General features: G+C 40.6%; 1 protein-coding gene across 2 annotated transcripts in view; it reads left to right on the plus strand.

Annotated features, from left to right (window-relative positions):
* The first annotated feature begins 5,073 nt into the window (after nucleotides 1-5,073).
* Nucleotides 5,074-18,040, plus strand: part of satb2 (SATB homeobox 2) — a 54,027-nt gene continuing 41,060 nt past the window's right edge. Inside the window, exons 1-2 of one of the 2 annotated variants that reach the window (XM_030757325.1) lie at nucleotides 5,074-5,122; nucleotides 7,258-7,381. The gene's annotated coding sequence lies outside the window, so the exon portion shown is untranslated. Of the gene's footprint in view, nucleotides 5,123-7,196; nucleotides 7,382-18,040 lie in introns of those variants that run through there. The other variant, XM_030757326.1, reaches the window with a different exon arrangement.

Genomic DNA, 18,040 nt, shown 5'->3' on the forward strand with positions numbered 1-18,040 from the left:
GGAGCTCAAAGAGCCTGGACGCTGAGAGGCTGAGATGGGCGTAAGGGCATCGTGGCTGCTGTCTCTGATAGCTGCAATTTGCTCTCACAATGAAACTCCTGCAGTTTATTTTGTCGAAAGAGCAACTTGCTACTGCCAAGTCTATTAAATGATTCTGGCTTGATTTTTATTGAATTTGTGTGCCTCACAGAAAAAATAATACATCTTTTATCAGCTGTTGAATTCATCAATAATTTTAGGTTAATTACAGTATTCAGGAAAAGGTCAAATATCTCACATGAAGGCCCACCTGCAAAGTGTTTATACACTGTTGTTGTTGCTGTTTTGTTGATCTTTTTATGATCAGTTTTTAAAGCTGTATTGGTCAGTTATAATCCATTAATAAGAATAAAACCCTTTTAGACACTTCCTGTAAAAATAGCAGCATTGATAGCATTGTTTATGTTTCATCAGTTGCTATTAAAGGGATTTTGGTCCTCTGAACCTTCTGCAACATTTTCCCATCAACATAAGATCCAATCAGCCAAGGATTGGTGCCAAACTCGCAACCCCAAAAACTGCTGTCTCAGGTCAATTAATCACTATAAAAAACGATATATTTATTTATTAGTTAGAACTATTACAGCTTCATGGATTGTCTTTTTTTTTTAATTCAGTACTATATATTCACGGATACTTGGTCGACATGATTATGATATTATGATGGCCCCGTCAGTATTTTTTATTTTCCTTCTTTTTTCCCCCATTAAACCGCTGTTAATAAGCAGTGCGCTAATGTTCTCTTTGCTTTCAGAGTAAAAGCAGTGATCCGGTGAAAAATGGTGTGAAGGAGCAATAATGGACTCGCGAGTCGTGACCTCTGTATGGAAGCAATTTGGAAAAAGGGTTGAAAGTGCGCTAAAAGACAAATTAATCCTTGACGGAAAGGAGATACATCCTTTAAAAACAAGCCATTTGGGCCTATTTGGCCCAAACTTTACGCTTTAATCTCACGGGATAAGCTGCAGCGTTTTTGGAGCTGCGCATATTGGACAGAATCATAAGGAAAAACTTAAATACTCCTTTCATTAAGCGGTTTAACAGGATCCTATAGAACAGGGAGGTTGTGGCCTCTGTTAGGCTTCAGGCCCGGATCTTTAATTTCCCTCATTCACTCCAAACAAAGCAAAGCGCAAAGAAAGAAATGTGAAATGGGTGTTTGGTGAAAAATGCATTTATTTTACTTTTTGTTTAATCGTCTGCTTCGTGTCACACGCCTGTTGTTCGTTTGCGCGGAGTTACTTTCGTTTTCAATTTGCGCTGATTCGAAGCATGGCCGCTCAATTTAGCGGAAAAACTGCAACATGCAAAAAATTTCAACACGTTTGTGTCGGCCCTAACACAACGCGACAATTTAGTAGCAGCAGCAGCAGCAGCAGCATAATAATAATAATAATAATAATAATGATAATAATAATAATAATAATAATAATAATAATAATAATGAATCCAAATAGTATCCATCAATGCATTTACCTGAGTCAATCTATCAACAAAATAAGAGAATAACAGAAGTGAATAATACTTGTTACTTTTATCTTTATTATTGTTGCTGTTGTTATTATTATTAACAAATACTAATTCAGTCCGATTTTATTGCTTTGCAATATTGCCAGTTTTTAAAAATTTCACTTTTCTTTGGCTTTTTTTTTCTTTTCTTTTCTTTTTTTTTCTTTTCTTTTTTTTGGCTCACTCTGTATCTGAGAGGATTTCTTCCATCATTGTTTCAGCATTCACATGAATAAATTATGTTTTCTGTGGAGTTTAGAGACACGTGGTATCAGCAGGAAGTCCGGCAGAAGCTCCGGTGAAGATGTTTTCCTCTCGCTTTTTGTGTTTATTAAAATTTCAATTTTTAATTTAACAAAACACAAGAAAGGAAAATCTGATGTGTTATCAGGACCTGTCGGCCGGTCAGTTCGTACTCGGTGTTGCCTTTGTGTGTGTGTGTGTGTGTGTGTGTGTGTGTGTGTGTGTGTGTGTGTGTGTGTGTGTGTGTGTGTGTGTGTGTGTGTGTGTGTGTGTGTGTGTGTGTGTGTTGATCCTGATTTGTCATTAGGACAGTCATTTGTATTAATTATCAGATTCTTAAAGATAAACATTAGTGTTTAGCTTGCGCCCCTGTTTTAAAACGAATATATAAAAACTATTTTAAATTTGCTTTTATTCGTTTTTCAAACAAACAAACAAAGCATCCAGCCAGTGTTTGGATGTATAATTCCAACAAAGTTTTAAAGCCTTTCTAAACCCAGTAAAATCATCTAACAACTTAACCAAGACGCACAAGCGCTGAAGGGTTTTCATCGAGTCTGCAGCCTCTCCTGTCCTCTGTTGCTTCTGTCTTTTCCTCTTCACCACACAGCCGCGCTGTTCGCACAAATGACGCCTTTGCTGCACTCCGGCCCGCACTTAACAAGGTGACAACAGGCGGGTAGGAAGCCATACGGAACCAGATGGCAAAATCCGCGGCACGGCCTGAGCGGCGCGTGAAGAGCGACGTGAAACATGCACTCATGTCGGTGATGATCAGACAGAGAAATGTGAGCATGTATAAGCAAAAGAGCTCAGAGGAGCACTTAGATGCTGTCACTGAGATTAAGGTCCAAAAATGAGTTTGTTAGGCGTCAGTGTGCAGGAGGCGTTTCCAGGACATTTTAAAAGGAGGTGGCAGGGAGGTGAAAGAGGAGTCCACAAATTAAAATATTTGATCGGAAATAAATACAGTATCGAGAACTGGGAGGGAAAGCAGTGGGCTGGATTTCCAATGATTATTTATTATATATTTCCTTGAGAAAATCGAGCATTTCGACTATTTACTCAAATGAAATCATAATCCTGCATGAGCAACCTAAGAGTAGGAAACTGTAGACATCTGATCTGATCATGATTATTGATTCATCAGTGTGTATATCACTGTAATATTGCAACAGTGCTGCAATATTAACGTTATTATATACTGTTGGGCAGCTTTATCTATAATACAGCCGTGAAATAAGACACACACACAGACTGACACACATATATATATATATATATATATATATATATATATATATATATATATATATATATATATATATATATATATATATATATATATATATATATATATATATATATAGTATGTCTATACTTTAAAACTAAACTAACTAAAGCTATAAAGCTATAAATAAATAATGTGGGGTTCAAAGTAAAATGTTTGCATCCACAGTATAATGCAGATGAGTGGGGGTATAAATGTAGAAATCCGTAAATAAATACACGTCCATTCAGTAAAATGCGTAAATGCACAGTGTTGGATTCCATCGCTGGTTCTGTGCGTGCTCTCATCCGATTGCGCTGCGCACTGTAAGATTAATGATACCGTGGTCCAAGGCCCTTGCAGCCCCATGGCCCCACAGTGGACATGCCCCTGCGCTCATGTGCCCCCAGTGTGTAAATTCGAGGCTAAAACAAACTGCGCTTATTTATTAATGCTTCGTTTTGCCTGATGTAAGCCAGACGCATTTTTCTCCAAATGATTCCGCTGACTTCTTGAATTTGCAATGAGTTTTGTGCCGGAGGTCTGCTCTGTTTAAAATCACAGAATCGCTTTCTATAAATTGCTCTGCTCCCTTGATGTGAAACTAAATAAATGCATATTATTCTTCTTTGTTTTCGGTGTTAGGGGGCGGATGTCCCGGGGCCTTACCTGCGCTCTCAGTCAGTAATCATACCTGCAGCACATTAGTTTCCAATCACTCTCGTGTTCTGCTCCAGCTTTTCGATCTGCGGAATCAATTATTCACTCTCGTCCCTTGAATTTGTTTCCATCGGGGCTATTTCAGGGATCAATATTTCATCCTACTCCACAGCACGGTGGAGTTTTTTTTTTTTTTTTTTGCGCTTGTTTGGCTTCGTTCCTAGATTCCCAGTTCCCCAAGAAATGGAAAATAGACAGAGGGAAGGAGCTGAGTGAGTGATGCAGCGGAAAGACTCTGTCCCTCCGGCCTTCAATAATTCAGAGAGCCTGCTGCAGCCCGGTGTCTTCGCATGAGGAGGTGAAAGCCACATGATGCGGCTTGTTAACGGAACAGTTCTTTGAGTAAATACGACACGCTCGGTCCCCGCTTAACTGCACACAAAACTCTGAATTTAACTACACAATAGGACCCATTATATATATTTTTTTAATTTATTTATTTTTTTATACAAATAAAGTGCTTTAAATATTTAGATACGCGGAGAAAACGACCAGTCTGAGTCTAAATATATTCTGGTGATACTTGATACGTGATACCTAAGGAGGGCTTGGATCACTGATTCTAACAACAATGATTCAAGATTCAATCTAAAGTAACTTTCCTTTGAATATCCTGGTTTAGCACGCATAGGTTAGAAAAAAATACCCGGGAGCCAGATACTCCTCACGTCCTAGAAGAATTTTTTTTTAAAGATTTTAAATAGCTGAAAAAAGTAAATAAAAACGAAAAACGAAGAGGAATTCACAAGAAGTTCATCCAGGAATTTAATTAATTTCAAAATAAAATTGACATAATAATTCACAGGGCGCGTTTCCCCCCGGAGTTCAGGGGAAACTTTGGAGCGCCTTATTATCCCAAACCGCGCTGACTCTGGCTCCAGCAGCCTGCATGTATGCAGAGAATTAAAAAGCTTTAAACGGATTTTAACACCCTCATTTTAAATCTCTAACGAGCTCTGCAAGAATCCAGCGCAGCAAAGGGCCTCCTGCAGAACAAACCGCCAAACCTGTGCATTTTTACCAGACATCCAGCATTTCATAAATTGTTCAATAAGCTCTTATCACTCTCTCTTTTACGCACACACTCTGTTTGCCATGTCGCCTGAAAGAGGCCTGCATTTCTTCCACTCCCACGTTATTGCCGCGGTCTCCCCCCAACCCTCCTCTCGTGAGCACCGACATCGCCGTCATTATCATATTTAATATTATTGACGAATGAGCGGCGAGGAGCGAACTGGCTCTCCGCCACGCTCTGATCCCACTTAATTCTCGCGTCACAGCTGCGGGAGCTGGCTGCGCTGCCAGGTGTCTTCGCGTTCATACCGAGGTTTCAGTGGAAAGGTGAGTCAAAAGATGTGGCTTTTGTTGTGTACAGCGGTTTTTATGTTTTTTGGTAGTGTTGAAGAAAATATCCCTCTTTCTTAATTAAGAAGCAGTTTGAAGCCCTGCTAAGTTTAGCGTCTTTTCTATGATTGCTCTTTGCTGCAACTCTCCCATCATGTGCCAAATTCTACCTGTTACTAACCATAGCTCCAACAGGCAGGCCTGTGCCGCCTCTTTTCCTCAACAGCCAGGCGCGCTCCTTGCGCACACTTTATTTCCGTTTTTTGTTGTTGTTGTTGGATCCAGCTGGCTCTTCCAATCCCGAGCAAGATCCTGAACACAGAGGCCGAGGAAGAGAGAGAGCAGTAATGCATGCCCCTCTCTTCCTCCTCCTTACCCACCACCTCCTCCTCACCAGTGCCCGCACGGTTACTTGCTCCATGAAAACGCTGCAGCCAGCAGTGCATTCGTGTTGCAGATGCTGGAAGCCGGTGGCTTCATTTCTCTCAGTTCGACCGCGCGTGTAAAAACGCGTTTGAGAGCCTCCGCACAGTTGCAGTTTGAGGCTGCGTGTAAATGTGCGTGCCCGTAGTTCCGTCAGGGGGAGATTAGAAACAGAGCTGTCATTAAAATAGTCCAAAAGCAAAATAAGTTAAACAAACAACCCAGGGTTAAACGAACAAAACCAAAAATATATGTGTATCTGTAGCCTTTTCTTATCTCTAATGGAATCTTTCAGCTTTGCGCACAGAACTTCAGCACAGCTCAAGAAAACAAACAAAACCCAAACCTTATTCTCACCTACATTTTTACTATATTTGTCCTGTTTGGCATAAAAGATTTAGTGATATTTTCAAAATAAAGGCTGCAAAATTCTTTCGGCTCATTTGACTCTAGCTGGCTTCCTTATCTATTAGTCAGGGTGCGGTGACATCTGTCTGTCAAGTCACAGGTTTATCATTAACAGGGATCCCACAGCACTGCCCACTGCTTTTGTTATTATTAGATGGCTCAATACAAAGACACACACACACACACACACACAGTCAGAGAGAGAGAGAGAGAGAAAGCTCATCCTTGACTTCTTATTAGGCTACTTATTAACATGTATCAGCACATGGACTTCAGCTCGGATGATACTGACATGCCTGAGGGTATTAGAGGGAAGCTGCAGCGCTGATAGCAGCGCGATAAGTTACCGCTGCGTGAAGCACAATCATTCTAATCACAGAAAAGGTGACACGAGGGCGCACGCGTCAAGGTCGCCCTGATAGGTGGGCGCATGTTATGGCACCGAGATCTGAGGGAGATATGAGTCGGAAAATTCAGCTGCTCCTCTTGCAAGGAGACGTCATAAAGTCAAAACAAATCCCCCCTCCCTTCATGTGAATGGCGAAAGAGTTCAAATGTGAAGGCAGAAGAAGAAGAAGAAGAAGAAGAAGAGCTCTGCTGGACACTTGGGCTTGATTTCTGTGTCCTGTAAGAGAGATCCGGCCCACAAAAAGCTTTCATGGGTTAGATTAGCTGTTTTTGACGCCCCCTCTCCTCCCTCCCTCCCTCCCTTCCCTCCGCTTTTGTCTCTCCTCCCTTCTCTCCTCCCTCTACCAGTCAGTGCGCCCGTTGGCACAGGAAAGATTGAAAGTGACATACACTGATTAGAAACCGGTCCTCCGCGCCGTTAAACCCCGCTGTGACGCTGCAACTTGAACGCCGCTGTTTTTTTACTTTTCGGTCAGATTTGTGTTCTTTTCCCGGATTGCAGAACGTTTTCACTGGCGCGTCGCATTGTTTGTGAGCTTTTTTTTCTCTCTCTTCCGAGGATGAAGCCATGAGTTTAGAGGAGAGCAGACTTGTGCCACAGAGTCGCCTTTTGAGCTAAAGACAGACGCGTAAAAGAGAAGAAGGTTAAAAAAAAAACAAAAAACAGCCGAACGCATCAAGTTTGTGCGCGCTGCTGTCCACAAACTCTTTTTCCTTCCGTCTCATCTCCGCTCGCTCCGCTGCTTTACGCGAAATCCACACAAACACAAACACACACACGCACGCACGCACACACACACACACACACACACATACACACACACACCTCAGCCTCCAGCACCAGTAAACCAACTTTTCTTCTCTGTGGATCTCCGGTACGGTTCCGATTCCAGATCCAGCAGCACAGGACCCGCGCGATCCAGGAGTCGAATCAAAGCCCAGCCCTGGATTCAATACTCCTGATCAATGGACAGAGCCTCCTCAGCGGGCAGCAGCGCTACAGACACGTCGTAAACAGTGAGTACACACAAGAAGACACACACACACACACACACACACACACACACTGTGACTGTCAGCAGCAGGTCTTTACTGTAAGATCATGTAGAGATTTACAGGGGCTCCAAATCACTGCGAGGTCCAGAATGATAAAAAATTCTGTCTAATTTAATAGACCAACAAGGCAGACGCACAACATCCAACCAACAACAGCAACCTGCAGGAACTTTGATTTAAGGCTTCCTCAGTAAATCTGAATGATCAAACAATAATAATAATAATAATAATAATATTGATAATAATAATAATAATAATAGTGCAGGTTATACTAGTAATATTTCTATTTAAGGACTAATATAGAATAATATACTAATTAGTATATACTAGTAGTATATATTATTAGTATTATGTATTACTAGTATTATGTTATTATTAATAATATAAATGATTAATGAATTAGTTCATCAAAATCAAATTTTTACTACAAAATAAGTTAAAAATTACAATTCATATTTACCTAGAATTTTCTCATCTTTCACCATGAAGCGGAAGCCCAGCCTTTAAAATAAATATAGGTTATTTCTCTTAATTATGCGTCATTTTTAACGGAAGGTCACTTCCATTTAAAGCACGAAATATTACCCGGCGTGCACATTTGTCTTTAAAATTACAAAGTAATATTTAATATTGTCAATAATAATTTTTAAAAAAGGGCAATTCTCTAAATATTGTGCTTTAAATATTTAAGGTTATGTTTTGATAACTTATTCCATCTTTTATTTATTTAGAGCTTTAATAAAAGCACACACGGCCTAAAACTAATACAGTGTTTGATTTATTCATCGACAGGATCAAAATAATTCACCACTGCAAGGTGTGTGTGTGTGTGTGTGTGTGTGTGTGTGTGTGTGTGTGTGTGTGTGTGTGTGTGTGTGTGTGTGTGTGTGTGTGTGTGTGTGTTCAGGTTTAAAACACAAAACAGGAAGTGATATTTTCAGTATTTCTCCACTTTGTAACTTTTTAACTTGAAAAAAAATATAATTCATGACGAATTACTTTGAGAGGTGTTACTAATTAACACGTGCGGAGCCTAAATAACAGCCCCCCCCCCCCCCCCCCCCCCCCCTCCCCCGTTAGTTTTACCCTGCTTAGTTTGCAAAGAGACACATATTCAGCAGAAAACGGGACGAGTGATGAATAAAACATAGTGAGGCAGAGAAGTGCTGCCTGCAGCTACAAGGGCCTTCTAACCTCTGCGACACGCCGCACACTCAAACTCTAAAAGTTACCTGCTGGTATTTTTTTCTTCAGAAATACGAAGACATTTGGCCTCCAAGTCTGCTGCGCGTAATCAGGAGAAACCGGAGCCAAATGCGTTTTGCTGCAAATGAGAAACAGTCCCTCTGCAGACCGTCATGTCAGGAGCAATAGTTTGTCCTGCTAAACACAAACGCTTTTCCCCCCTTACGAGAAATCCGACTGTCTTCCTTTTCAGCCTCATAATTAACCGTGGCTTGTTAATACAAGTTTGTATCGGTTGATATATATATATATATATATATATATATATATATATATATATATATATATATATATATATATATATATATATATATATATATATATATATATATATATATATAAATTAAAGGCAGTCCTTTGCCCTCTCTTCTTATTTTAAAAAAGACTCTTTTATTGCGGCTGTGTGCGTGAACCCGGAGGTTCCTCACTGACAGCAGCCTAACAACGCTGGAGTCTCCCCGTCCTCTCTGACCTTTAGCAGGCTGACTCAGTTCCTTCTTCTTGTCCAAACCACCAAGAATCCAAGCAGCGCTCATGTTTGGAGTGTTTTTCTCATGAAGTTAGAAATGCCAGCTTCCATGTCGCTTTTTTTAAAATTATTTTTTCTCCCTTTTTTCTTATTTTTTGGAGCAGTTTTGTGGTTCAGTCCAAGTGCAGATAATCAGGTTGATATTTATTTTCGTGACTTGTAGTTTCTAATTGAAATGATAAAGACTGCAGGCAGAAAGGTGACGCGCTTTGAGCGCAGGCTGCACCTCAGTGTCAACCTTTTCTCATTCTCACAAGGCAGCAGGACTCCTTTAAAAAATACACATATGTGGAGGAGGGGGGGGGGGGTGCAGGCAGGCAAGATTTTATTTTATTTTTTATGTTTTATTTTTTTAGCCAACCGCGAGGAAAAACGAATTCGTTTCAGTGGCGGTGATGGGTAAGAGCTGCCGGTCTGTTTAAAGTTTGCGCAGAGGTCAAAAAAGTTAGAGAGAGGAGCGGGACTGATGCTGAGCGTCAGAAATAGTGGGAAACTTTGGCTTACACTGATCCGCTAAGGATTAATATTTTGTGCAAGTCCGTAATGTGCAAAGTCTGCATGCTATGGTTTTTAAATCTTGGCCTCAGCAGCTAAAACTATTCATTCTCTCATTTACTCAGAAGTCTTTTTTAAAACTTTGTCACTTTATATCTGAAAATCTCTCAGGAGTCTGCCAGCTATGAGAAAATGAGGCTCCATCTACCTTTAAGTACTCCATGTCAATATTTCAGGGACTCTCCCTCTCCATGAACCCGGCTATCTGTTCACACATATTATAGATGCGCTTTTGAACTGCAGATTAGATTAGAACCTGTGTGTGGGCGTTGATGATGATGATGATGATGATGCTATGGTTCTGGGCGTCACTGCTGCTCTGTACACACATATGTACATTGTTATATCTCTGATTTAACCTTGTGCCTGTTTCATAATGGTCTCACTTACTGGTGATAATAAATGGACCCCTTAAAGCCTGAGGAAACTTCCCCCGCAAACTGAGTTACTCTCATTCTGTTAAGGCCTGCGTGAGCTGTGGTGGATGGTCTGGCATCAATGTGTGTGTGTGTGTGTGTGTGTGTGTGTGTGTGGATGTCACAGTAAAATTTTACCATTTCCCTCCAGCTACTTCTCTCCTCTGTGGGCAAAATAGCAGAAACTTTTCATGATGTAATGCAGCTTTAATCCTCTCCTCCTCACAGTTCAAAGAGGCTGCACGAGTGTCCGACTTATGATAACATCGCTGTTTTTGCTGTTCATGCTTCTCGTGCTCCTCATTCGTCCACGCTGCGAGTGGCTGTGTTCTGAGTCAGTGTGTGGTCCCTGGAAGTGTTAAAGCAGAGAGTCTGTGTAGCACGCTGGCTGTGGTTTGTGTGGCTCAGTGTCTGTCTTTGCGCGGAAGAGTGTGCGCATCCTCCTAGCTGGAAGGGTGAGGCTGCAAATGGTTGCTCTTCATCCTCGCGTTATCAAATGAGATGTTTACGAGAGAGCCAAACATGTTTGCCAGAAGGGGCCTCGTCTCACCCCCTCACCCTGCTTGCTTTCCTCAGTCTGTGTGTGTTTGAGCCTGTGAAACCCCTTCAGAGCTTCAAAATAGTTGTGTTTGCCTTAAAGGTCCCTCTTCCCCCTCACACCAGTGCTCTCCACATCACAGTAACACATCTGATGGCCATAAACAGCAAATTCCGCACTAATGTAACTTTCCCGAACAGCAATCATTCCTCATAATCACCAACATAAAAATGTTCATGTTGTTCCTCATGTTGCTTTCAGACTTTCAAAAACAAATTTAGAAAGAGGCGATTGTTAACTTGCTCTTCAGTTTTATTTCCTGTGCATTTTCTCGCATAATAAGTGCAACAAAAGTGTTGCAGCATGAACAGATTAACCTCAGAAAGTCAATGCTTTCATTCAGGGATGCACCGACACATCAGTGCAGGATGATATTGGCCTGTTTCTCAATAAATAAGATGCCGTAAATAGTTGATATTTATCTGTTGTGTTGCATCAATTTTTACATTGGCTAAGTAATCACAAATTCTGTAATAAAGGGCTGAATGTCTATAAAATATTTAGGCTACTTTTTCAAAATAAAGATTTCTTTGTTTCCCTTTTAACAAACTAGAAAATAAACGACCAAAATAAATCAAAAGACTTATTGGCAATCAGGTGAATTGTACTTTTATTTGCCAATAATTTCATGATAGGTGTTAGTTTCATTATTTCCAGGAAGCAAGAAGTTCACTCAAGCTGAAACGACTGATTAATAAATAAATAACTGGCAATAAGTTTGCTCACTGATTTGGATCAAATTCTGCAGCACTGATACATCACTATCAGCTGATACAGATCAGCAGATAAGACGGCATAATTTAGATTTATGTGTCACATCAGTTTTGAGCTCCCTAAATTATTTGGAAAATGTGTCATAAAGAGCTGAAAGACATTCAAACAGTTGCTTTTTAAATGAAATATATCTTCATTTTCCCACAACAAAAGAGGAATAAATGACAACAATACACAAGGAAAAAAAGACAGAAAAAAAGTTATTTTTTAGCATCAGTGTCAGAATAGAAGCCCACAGCTGTCACATCCTTAGTTTCATTGTTTCCCCACACATCCAGAAATCAAGCAGATATCTTGAGCTGAAATGGTAAAAAATTCATGAAATAAATAATTAGAACAAATCTGCAACAATTCTGGTCATTTGATTTGTTTCGGGTTTTTTCCTTTTAAAAGCACATTCATGCTTCTGAATTCAGGCAGACGTATCTGTATCTGTTCGTCTGAGTGTGCAAACCCTTCACTTTGTTTTCCTTCTTCTCGGGTTTCAGCATCGCAAATGTGAATATTTACTGAAGCTAAAATCAGCAACTTTGGCTTTGCGACTGTTGGCCTGACAAAAAACAAAAAAAAACTAAACAAACAAAAAAGCAGTTTGAACACTTCCGGTTCCATTTTATATCACAAACAGCCAATCGGTGGTTTAAAGAAAGCACCTGTCAGATGTGTTGTTGCTCTGAGGTCATCACAGGTGATAACCCCTAACACTACCCTATATTCTGGAGAAAGGTGAAACGGACTTTTTTTGGGGGGGGGCGGGGGTGAATATTCTTTGATGGCGAGCAATTTAATACTTAATAATAATTAAAAAAAAATTTAATGCAATCATAAATGACATTCTGAGTGCCGAGGGTTAGAGTTAGGGTTAGGGCTGTCACAGATGATCACTGCCTGCAGACCCAGACAGTACGCCTCTATGATGAAACAGTGTGACTTTTCCCAAATCAGAATCTCAGAAGCTGTTTAAGGAAACTCAGCTTTGACTACATTACGAAGTTAAACAGCTCAGGTCTTAAAATCTTTACACAGACTCCATCTACGGGATGAAAAGAGTCAAATCCTGTGGATCCAGGTCACACAAATTGAGCCAAGCTGGCTTTTCCCTGTGGGTAATGTTCAGGCAGACATCGCATCGCATCCCATCTCCATTATTACGTCCACCCCGCCCAGTGCATACATGTATGTGTACATTCTGTGCATCTTTGACAGCAGGGCCTTTAATAATGCCTCCCCCCCCCCGCTCCTCCTCTTGCCTGCCTGCCTGCCTTCTTTTATCTGTGCTGCAGAGCCAAGCATTAACCAATAGTTTGATAGCCCTGCTATAAAACTGGATCTGGAACGGGAAGAACAGCCGTATCTGTGCATATTTCCCTATAGGTGACGCCTCTCTCATTCTCCCCTGTTATCAGTGCTAATAATGCCCTCATAGGTCACCTTTTCTCTCCCTCCCTCTCTCCCTCACACGCGCTCTCTCTCTCTGGCTGGTTTGCATGGTAAAGGCAGAAACCTTCATTAGCAGACACGTATCATAACGGTAAAAAGAGATACCGGAGAGGCAGTTAGAGGCGAGGCCCCGAGGCAGCGGGAGTTTGGCTTCTCTTCTTTGAGCGTCTCTACAGCTCTGCAGCCTCAGAGGTCAGTTGGATTTCCTACTAATGCTTTGCTCCTAAGTGTGTGTGTGTGTGTGTGTGTGTGTGTGTGTGTGTGTGTGTGTGTGTGTGTGTGTGTGTGTGTGTGTGTGTGTGTGTGTGTCTGTGTGTGTGTGTGCGTGTGTGTGTGCTGGAGCTGTGGCATTTACCGCCCTCTGTTTCCTGTAAAACTTATCACAATGGGATTGGTGTGTGTGTTTAGGTGTGTGTGAAGTTGGGAGGCAGGAGGAGAGATAAAAGCAGGCTTCTTCTTTTGGTGCATCTTCTAAACAGTCATTGCTCTGCTCCTGTTTTTGGACGTGGTGCGCACGCGTCGAGGAGGCCACGCTTTGAAATAAACCTTAAAATTCAGGTGAGACGAAAATAAAACCACAAGCGATTATCTTTAAAAAAGTAGAATTAACTGGCTCCCAGTTTACACCAGTCATCCTTCGCTGTGTGTCTCACATGGATGTCAGTGTTTGTCATCCGTCTTGATTTGCAGAGTTTAGGCTGGCTTTGAATTACATGTTAGCCTCTGTTTGTGTGTGTTTACGTCTTTGAGCTGGACACATTGTTTATAGGTGTGTTTGTTGTTGTGTCCTACTCCTCTATTTCTTTGGGTGTGTCCACATTTTTGCTCTGCAATCTCGTCTTTGGCCCCCAGTATGTATTTGTTATGTCTAGAACAGTGTAATAATGTGGAATTTGATAGTGGCTTATCATCAAAACACGAGGTTGTCCCACTATCAAACATTATGCGGGACAAACAGAACTCTTTCTGACACACTCAGAGTGGGATTTAAAGGTTTGAAGAAACACATTCACATCTGTTAAAATATAATCAACAGTTATAAGAATAATTCATTTTCCAGTTTCCCTAAGAGCTCTGACAGTTGCCCAGAGAAGCAGTAAACTGGGAAATGTGTCATGAGCCTCGCCTTATCAAAAAGACATTACATTTGATCCCCGTCTCCATAGCAGAAAGATGTAACAGCCACTCTTATCACCTCTTTATTAACTGCTTTAACTATCACGCACCTTATCACACAACGCACTGCAGATGAATTTAGGATGGGGTCGATAAGGATCTCAGTTTCTGAAGGCTAAATCCATTTTATGTAGGATTTTAATGACAGTCGAAGTCGTTAAGATGCGATGCACCGTGTGGAGTTATAAAGACGGTTTAAAGACAGTTTTCAGAACAAAAGGCTATTGCACAACCAACCCATAATAATTGCATAAAATAGATTAGCATTTATCAGACTGTGACAGGATGTTTACATGATACCTTGATATTCACACACACAGTCCCATTTCCAGGCTGTTATTTACTCCATTAAAAACAGTTTTAGGGGATTTTTTTTAGCTGAAAAAAAAAGCAGAGAAAATAATGAGTTAATGATGAACATTGTTATAATATAGAAGACCTAAGTATTTCTACTATTGGAGCTTTGAGTACATTTAGGTAGAAATACTTACTGTATATTAAACTAAGTGGAACTAGTTTATCTCATATACACCTGGTGATGCAGCATATGATGTACAGACTCCTTTCTCTCATCACCTCAATCAAATCTAAATGCCTGAAATATAATTGCACACGTATACTACATATATTACTCAGTAGTATACCTCGCACAATGTTTTACTGCTGATGACTTCCACCTCAGAAGATTAAAACTCTTGGTCCTGCTTATCTCAGCAAGACAATGTCAAACTACACTTGGCACCTATTACAAAAGCATGGGGCCAGAGTGTGAGGGCTAAACTATCTGTCATCCATTTAAAACATTATGAAATGATGACAGAGGAGGGCTTGAAGGGCTGAACTGCTGAGACCATTTACCAAGGCGGTTAAACCTCTGAGGTGATGGATGACAACTCTAACACCAAGCCCACCCTAACCCTGTACTTTGGTTGAAGGCAAAACTGACTATTTGGGGATAAAAAGAAAAGAAAAGAAAAGAAATATTTTTTTCTTTTCTTTTCTTTTCTATATATACATATATAGAACAATGACTTAGAATTAGAGCTTAAATTTGTGGTAGAAATGATTTGCAAATCCTGCTGTTTATTTTTTATTTGTCTTTTGAAATCAGGGTTGTAGAAAAAAAAAGAACTCTCAAAAATAAATCCCTAAAACATAAGATGATTTTAAACAGTAATTTTACTGTTATTCAGATGGAGCACCTTATCTTATGGCACCAAGTGAGTGAGTGAGTGAGTGAGTGAGTGAGGTTAACCAAGAAAGAAAAAAAAATCATGGCTCAGTAACATTCTTTATCTCTCGGATCAAATGCCAAATGAAGTATAATTGAAGCAGGATATGTTTAGAGATGAAGAAAGTGGTTGTAGATTGTGTGCTGCATGTATGTCCCAGGTTAGATGGTGAGATGTCGGCAAGGGCAGGGCTTGATAGGGATCACGAGTAGCAGTGTGGGAAGCTAAAGCAGGATGGGACCTGTTGGTGATAAAGACAGATTCTTTGGAGGATTATTTGTAAGTGAGAGGTAGAACAAGTTAAATTAAATAGTTTTATCCTCTTAATCCTCTGAGGTCAAAGTCATTACTACTGACAACCCCCAGCTCCAAAGCCCCGCCCCCAGGGTGTGGTTAATGTCTGCCACTTCTGATAGAATCTTTACCTACACCGAAATGGAAAAAATAAAAACTGTAATGTGAAAATTAACGTATGAGAACTGATTTAAAAAGTAACATTTCCACAGTTTATAGTTTCTGAAATTTTACCTGTCTTGCATTTAGTTAAAACAAAACAAAGCCCAGAGCCTGAGTCGCTGATGATGGAGAAAATCAAGCAGAACATTTCTGGACAAAGTGTAACTAGTTTTTGATGTGAGTGCCCATCTCCCACCCCCAGTGATGACTTAGAGACTTCAGAGGTGAGAGTGTCCAAACAAAGAGAAAAATCCTTCAGTGCATCAAAAACTATAGTCTTTTTGTTTTGTTGTGTTCCCCTAATACAGGGTTAGTGTTATCACCTATGAGTTAGACTTCAGGGCGTTAATGAGCCAAGTACAGTTACACTTATTTTAAAGTGCAGTCCTTACTCTAAACTGCAGCTGACAACAGCCACTGAATTTATTTCAATCTTGCGTTATATTCACTTGCTCTTTATTGTAGCTGCAACATTGTTAGTGGTTAGTTTTATTTGCAAAGCCTCTCTTTTTTTCAGCAAGCATCACACTGAGAATTATAGCTACCATTGTACTCATATTTAAACACATTGCTTCCCACTCAGTGTAATTCTTTGAACTTGTTTTCGTTCTTCTCTTTCTCTCTGTTTTGTTTAAGCCACTTTTATTAAACTCTGCCACTTGCATTTTTGGCCTCTCTGCCTCCCACCCACACTTTTAATCACTGCAAAGCTAATGTTTTTAATTTATTATTCATTTTGAAATTTAGCCCGAGCTCCTAAAATGTCTCGGATTGTGAGTTTACTTTTTTGTTTTGTGTTTTTGTGGTGTATTGTTTTTCTTCAGCTCTGTTGTTGTGCAAGAAGGAAAGTTTGGGAGCGAAGGTAGGGAAAAGACGAGGCGGAACGAGAGGGCAGGAAGACGACTGAGTGACACCACCACAAAAAGTGTCCTTTGTTTGAGAGTTACAGCTGCAGTAAAGGCAGTAAAGGGGGTGGGGGGGTGGGGGGGGGGGGGGGGGCAGGTTTCTAATCAAGCACTGAGGAATAAGTTTCACTCAAACAATAACTGTGGATTCTACTTCATTTGTGCTCATGCATTTCTGCCTAGTGTCACTCATAGACCCTCTGTTTCTGTTAACTATTCTTAATAAATAATTAATAACAAATAAAAAGGCTTCATATGCTTGCTTTTTCTATTGGCAGCTTCTAATCTCTGTGTTCACTGAGGGTCACACATGCAGGCTGATATTGTCCAGGGCTCTTATGTAAATAAAAGCAGTCCATTTGGCCTGAGCGAGCTGGCTGCTCTTTGATACTTTGGCATGAGTCCCCAGTCAGGCCTGGAAGCATTGTTAACAGCATTACCCTATATTAGACATTTGGCTGACACTCCCCTATCAGGGGACGCTGACCCACCAGGCTCACGCTCTCATCAGGGTTGGCACATGTTAAAGGTGGTTGTCACAAGTGTTATATGATTCTTTGACCGTGTGATAGCATGGGTAGCACACAGTCCCCCCAAACTCCAATAGCTGTCTTTTTCTCTGTTTGCCTACAGTTCTGTTCTTTGAATATATTTATTATACTATTTACTGAAACATAAAAATGAAGAAGATTATAATTTATGAGTTAATTTTGTACCAACAAGCGTTAACTCTGCTTACAGTTTACCATTAAAATACCACCTGTTCTCTTTGCTAGACTTCTGCCAGGCAGGTTGTTCTGAGCACCTTTTATTTATGCTGAAAGTGATTTATATTGTAAGCTAAAGACTCTGCAACAATCCCCTATACACAAGCACTTGGTGACCATGGGGAGAACTCTCTTTAACAGAACCAAGCTCAGGGAGGGGCAGACACCCCACCGGCTGAGGGGTGAGGGGAAAGAGGAGCACAGGGAGACCACGAACATCAAACAGGGCAAAAAAATCTAGAAGACAGAGCAGACAAAAGATAAATCTGTGGCATAAAAATCCACGGAGAGTTTAAAAAAAATTAAATTAAGTTAAATAAACAAAAACCAGATGGTGGAGAGGAGATGCTCTGTGCATCACAGGAGGCCTGCAGCAGTCTCAGATAATAGCAACATAAATGGAGCATGGGAGCTAGTTCGGGCACCTGCATCACACACAAAAACAGGCCTCACTCTCCTCATGTCATATTCCAAACACACCCTCCCAGTTTGGTGGTGTATTTAAGTTGCAAATTTTCCATCCCTCC

The sequence above is a fragment of the Archocentrus centrarchus genome, chromosome 21 (assembly GCF_007364275.1).
Source record: "Archocentrus centrarchus isolate MPI-CPG fArcCen1 chromosome 21, fArcCen1, whole genome shotgun sequence".
Classification (NCBI taxonomy): domain Eukaryota; kingdom Metazoa; phylum Chordata; class Actinopteri; order Cichliformes; family Cichlidae; genus Archocentrus; species Archocentrus centrarchus.